Source organism: Meriones unguiculatus, chromosome 17 (genome assembly GCF_030254825.1).
Source record: "Meriones unguiculatus strain TT.TT164.6M chromosome 17, Bangor_MerUng_6.1, whole genome shotgun sequence".
Lineage (NCBI taxonomy): Eukaryota > Metazoa > Chordata > Mammalia > Rodentia > Muridae > Meriones > Meriones unguiculatus.
This window is the reverse complement of record NC_083364.1, coordinates 67,390,333-67,396,332: the sequence shown is the minus strand read 5'-3', so window position 1 is coordinate 67,396,332 and position 6,000 is coordinate 67,390,333.

The window sequence follows — 6,000 nt, the reverse complement described above, 5'->3', positions numbered from 1 at the left end:
ATGGAATACTACTCAGCAATTAAAAACAAGGAAATCATAAAAGGCAAATGGTGGGAACTAGAAAAGATAACCCTGAGTTAGGTAATCCAGAAGTAGAAAGACAGGCATGGTATAAGTGGATATTAAACATACAATATAGGATAATCATACTGAAATCTGTACACCTGAAGAAGGTAAGCAAGAAGGAGGACCCTGGGCAAGATGCTCAATTCTCATTCAGAAAGGCAAAAAGGGCCTCTGAAACACTCTACCCAGCAGGATATCAAAGCAGAGGCTGAGGCTCATAGCCAAACTTTGGGCACAGTGCAGGGACTCTTATAAAAGAAGGGAGAGATGAAAGACCTGGAGGGGACAGGAGTACCAAAAGGAGAACAACAGAACCAAAAACACCAGGTCCAGGGGTCTTTTCTGAGACTGATACTCCAACCAAGGACCATTCATGGAAATAACCTAGAACCCCTGCACAGATGTAGCCCATGGCAACTCAGCATCCAAGTGGGTTCCCTAGTAAGGAGAGCCGGGGCTGTCTCTGACTTGAACTCATTGGCTGGCTTTTTGATCACCTCCCCCGAAGGGAGAGCAGCCTTACCAGGCCACAGAGGAAGACAATGCCCCCAGTTCTGACGAGACCTGATAGGCTAGGGTCAGATGGAAGGGGAGGAGGACCTTCCCTATCAGTGGACTTGGAGAGGGGAATGGGAGGAGATAAGGAAGGGAGGGTGGGATTGGGAGGGAAAGAAGAAGGGGGCCACAGGTGGGATACAACGTGAATAAGTTGTAAATAAATAAATAAACAACAATGAAATGTGAAAAGATAAAAATAAAAAATCTTTTTCTTTGGCTATACACAGATGACACTGACAGATGTGGTTGGCTGGATCTTCTGTTCTACATAGTGTGGATAGCAAATAGTAGGTTGGATACCCACACATCTGTCTTTGGTGGAGAAGCCTGGGAAGGCTGCGTATGCCACCTTAGCACAGCAGTTTTCTAGAAGTAGAATTCTTATTCACAGCCTCTACCAAACACATTCAAAGACATGAAAACTAGAGAGTCATCCTCTGATGGTCTAGGGCCTGTACCTGTCATATCACTTCAGCCACTGTTCATACTTTCAAAGGGGCTGACATGGGTTTTACATCTTCTTAGTGGTTACAGATAACACTCATCTATTTTTTTTCAATTTCTTATCTTGCTCCATATATTTATAACTCTAATTCCTTTCAATGATGTTTTATAGATTTTATGGTTTATTATTAAATACAACATCGCAGTCTGATTGCATTAATTACACGTAGTATCTCATTATGACTGTTTCTGTGTCTCACACACACAGGTTGTTTGATCACTTTCACCTGTCCTTTTGTCCTTTTCCCATCTCCAATATTTTTTTTTCAATCTTCCCAAGTAGCCCCTCCTTTATTTGAAAGTCTTCATTGGTGATGTTGATTCAGTGAGTTTTGTGAATGAAAATTCCTGAAAAGAAGCTGTTTCTAGCTGTGAGCAAGAATCTTCTGGAAGGAGTTTCTATTTGTCTACAGAGAGTGGTGGATTGATAGGAATTGTGGAGAGATTGGACTTTTGTAAGTTCAAAAGGGAATTACTTTATTTTTGTCTAGTTTTACACTTCTGGAACATCCATTCCTTGCTCCACTGTATGTGTAAATTAATACCTCATGAAAAGCATAATATCATAGAAGCTATTAACTTTGTAGAATGCCATTTCCTGCCAATCCATGAGCTATGGGCAAACGACAGAGGAGAAGAACTCTGCCTTTTAGTGGACTAGGGGAAAAGGATAGAGGGAAGGGAGGGAGGGTCTGGATTGAGTTGAGGGAGGGGTCTTCAATGGGGTAAATAATGAGTAAATTGTGGAAAAATGAAAAATAAGGAAATCATGAAATTTGCAGGTAAATGGTGGGATCTGGAAAGGATCATCCTGAGTGAGTTGTCCCAGAAGCAAAAAGACACACATGGTATATACTCACTCATATAGACATACAACATAGGACAAACCCACTAAAACCTGTGCATCTAAAGAAACTAAGCAAGAGAGAGGACCCTAACTAAAATGTCCAATCCCCATCCAGAAAGGCAAAGAGGATGGACATCAGAAGAAGAAGAAAACAGAAAACAACCTAGGAACCTACCACAGAGGGCCTCTGAAAGCCTCTGCCCTTCAGACTATCAAAGCAGATGCTGAGCCTGATGGGCAACTGTTGGGCAGGTGAACGGAATTTTAGGTAAGAACTGGGAAATAGTAAGAGCTGGAGAGGACAGGGTCTCCACAAGGAGAGCAACAGAGCAAGAAAATTTGAACACAGGGAACTTCCCAGAGACTCATACTCCAACCAAGGACTATTCATGGAGATAACCCAGAACCCCTGCACAGATGTAGCCCAGGGCAGTTCAGAGTCCAATTGGGTTACATAGTAATGTGAAGAGGGACTGCCTCTGACATAATCTGATTGGCCTGCTCTTTGATCACCTCCCTCTGGGGGGAGCAGCCTTACCAGTCCATAGTAGAGGACAATGCAGCCACTTTTGATGTGAACTGACAGACTAAGATCAGAAAGGAGAGGAGAACCTCCCCTATCAGTGGACTTGGGGAGTGGCATGCAAGCAGAGGGAGGAGGGAGGGTGGAACTGGGAGGGGAGGAGGGAGGGGCTTATGGGGGGATGCAGAAAGAATAAAGTGTAATTGATGAAAAAATTTTAAAAAAAAAGGGAAAAAAATAATTTAAGAACCTTAAATGACTTTCAAAAGTGGAGGAAAACATGGAGTTAGTCAGTTGGCATGGAGCACGTCTCGCCCCTGGGGGCAATGGTCTCCTGAACCTACTCAGACCTCGGACACCACCACTGCTAGTTCTAGAACTGATGCGGGATGTTTCAACGAGGGGGTTAAGGCTTCTCATAATATTTCCTATAAGCCCACACCTGTTTGTCTATATCCCCCATTTTTATTCATTATTAGCCAGATAGAGCCAAGTAATTGTGGTAATGATACTTGCTTTTTTGCCCAATGCTGGAATGCTAGTAAATTTAGGTATGCCCTGGTTACTCGCATACCTCGCTGGGTGCCTGTGCCCGTTGATGCCCCTCACGTTATGACTCTCTTCAGACAGAAAAGGGATCTTGGAACTACAGCCACCATTGTTACTGCCATCTCATTGGCGGCTGTTGGAGCTACCACCGGGGCACTAGCCATGAGTCATACTGGGCAGACTGCTCAGACCCTGAATAATCATTTAGCCAATGTAGCTCATGCCTTAGTTGTACAAAAAGGAATTAATGTTCAACTAAAAGGAAGCTTGATGGTGTTCAATCAGAGGATTGACCTCGTGCAGGAACAAATTGATACCCTATGGCAAATCGCTCAACTTGGCTGTCAATGAAAATATGCTGGACTTTGAGTCACTAGCATATAACATGAGAATTTTTCCTGTGCTGCAAATCTGTCTAAACAATTGTCTAGCTATATTTTAGGTAATTGGACTGGAGAATTCGATACTACGATGGAGCAGCTGAGAGTGGCCATTGTCACAGTAAATTCTACCAGAGTGGACGCAGAACTAGCCACAGGATTATCAACATGGATTGCTGCAGCCATGAATCATCTGAAGGAATGGGCGGGCATGGGAGTGTTAGCAGGCCTTCTGGTGTTGGTCTCCTTGGTTTGCCTGTGGTATATATGCAAGATTAGAGTCTCACAACAGTGTGATGCAGCCATGATCATTCAGGCCTTTACAGCCATTGAAGCAGGACAGTCTCCCCAAGCATGGTTGGATACAATAAAAAGCTAAAATGTTATGCTCAGGACGCGAGGCTAAGCACTGCACTCAGGGTCAGCCACTTTGGACCCAGAGAAGAGCATGTCTGATTGCATGCGGGTTGATGCCCCAGGTCCTCTGAGAAAAAGGTATCAGACGGGTCTGATGCTCTTTGGGTGGATGACACCTAAATGAACATCGGTACAAAGTCCCAATTTATTTCTAATATCAGAGATCAGACCTCTACTCTTGCCTGATGCGTCTAAAACAAAAAGGGGGAACTGTAGAGAGCTGCGGAATGCTATGCCTTAAAGATGGAGCTGGTTTCCGCCTTCCACCTTCCCGATGGTGAGTGCTCTCTGTCACGAACAATTTCACATTTGGCTAAGGCTGAGGATCTGGCTTGCTTCCATGTATGTGGACCTATCTGCATTGCCCACGTGGCACGCCTGGGTTGGCTACCCAGAGGCTATTTAAAGTGGGCTGGCTTTCCCCAGGGTCAGATGATTGTTCAAGGTTCCTGAATAAACTGCATTGAAAAAAAAAATTTAAAAACTTAAAAAAAGAAAAAATAGATGATACAGTTTGTCACAAAGCAAGTCTCAGGGGATACAAGAAGATTGAAAAAATCCCATGTATCGTATCAGACCACTATGGACTAAAGCTGGACCTCAACAACAGAAATAGCAAAAAGCTATTATTTTACACACACAGAAACTGAACAATTCTCTACTCAGTGAAAACCATTCTTGAGGAAGCTATGAACTATCACCCCAGTCAGTGTGGTCTCCGTTATTTCTCCTTTGGTAGAAAACTAAGTTTGAAGCAAAATATTCAAATAGTCAATTTCATTTCTAAGAAAAATGAAATGATTTTATTAATTTTATAAATATGGAGAAGTTTTTACTGTTTTTTAACCACTAGTTTTACTCCAACAGTCTTCATAGAAATACAGATCTTTAATTTGGGGAATTGTAAGATTTTTATAAGAATTTGCATCTGGAGGACTCTCTTAATTAATAGTTGAAATTATTTTACCTTTTGTACAAAATACTTTGTTGATGATATTTACATAACCAACATTTTGTTCTATGGTATCTTAAATGAAACATGTTAAATTTCAGCAACAGTTTTATCTACATTTCATCAGTTTTTCTGAACTGACCTAGTTTCTGGTTTATGTACACAGGAAAACTTCTATTTAATCTTAAATCGCTTAACATTTCACTGAGATGAATTGACATTTCATCAAATGAGTTTCAAAATTCATTTGAAAATTGCCATTAAGACTATTCAATTTTATGGAAGATAGTAGCTTTCACGAGTCCCTCTGACATTAATTATTCTTGGAGTCTATCTTAATCAGACAATAATTCAATACCTACATTTCCGTTATTTATTTCTTTAGATTTGGTATTGGGAAGCTACACATCAGTATAAATCAGTAAACAAAACTCTCCCTTGAGTCTTTACTAATTAAACAAACAAAAGTTATTTAAACACCACCAACCAAAAAGGAAGCAAGGACTGTCTCTGACATGACCTCAGTAGCTGGCTCTTTGATCACTTCCCCCTGAGGGGTGAGCAGCCTTGCCAGGCCACAGAGGAAGACATTGCAGCCAGTCCTGATGAGACCTGATAGGCTAGAGTCAGATGGAAGGGGAGGAGGATCACCTATCATTGGACTGGGGGAGGGGCATAGGAGAAGAAGAAGGAAGGAGGATGGGATTGGGAAGGAATGAGGGAGGGGGCTACAGCTGGGATACAAACTGAATAAATTGCAATGAATTAAAATTTTTTTTTAAATGTCAAAAAAATTAAATAAATATTTAAAGTCGTATGGGGGGAAAAGAAAAGAAACTACCAGTGAAAGCACATTTAAAAAGAACCTATTTGTTATGTATGCTCCTTGTGCTGGTCTCAGAAAATCACATTATCTTCTCTTTACCTATGCCCATGAAGTCTGACCTTGGACAGGAAGTTAACATAATCACCTGTTCTCTCTAAAGTGCTCTGTTTGCTGGGTAACATTCTTTTGACATATAAAGTTTCATATTAATTGTTCGACTGATTTGTAATCACCTTAAGTACTTTTTGGAAAAGTGTGACTTAAGATGATCTTTTAGTACTTAAATACCTAAACATATAACCGTCTAGAGTTGAGAATAATACTATCTGAGCACACAAGAAGATCTGAATCAAGATACCTGAGCATTCTGGAAAACTT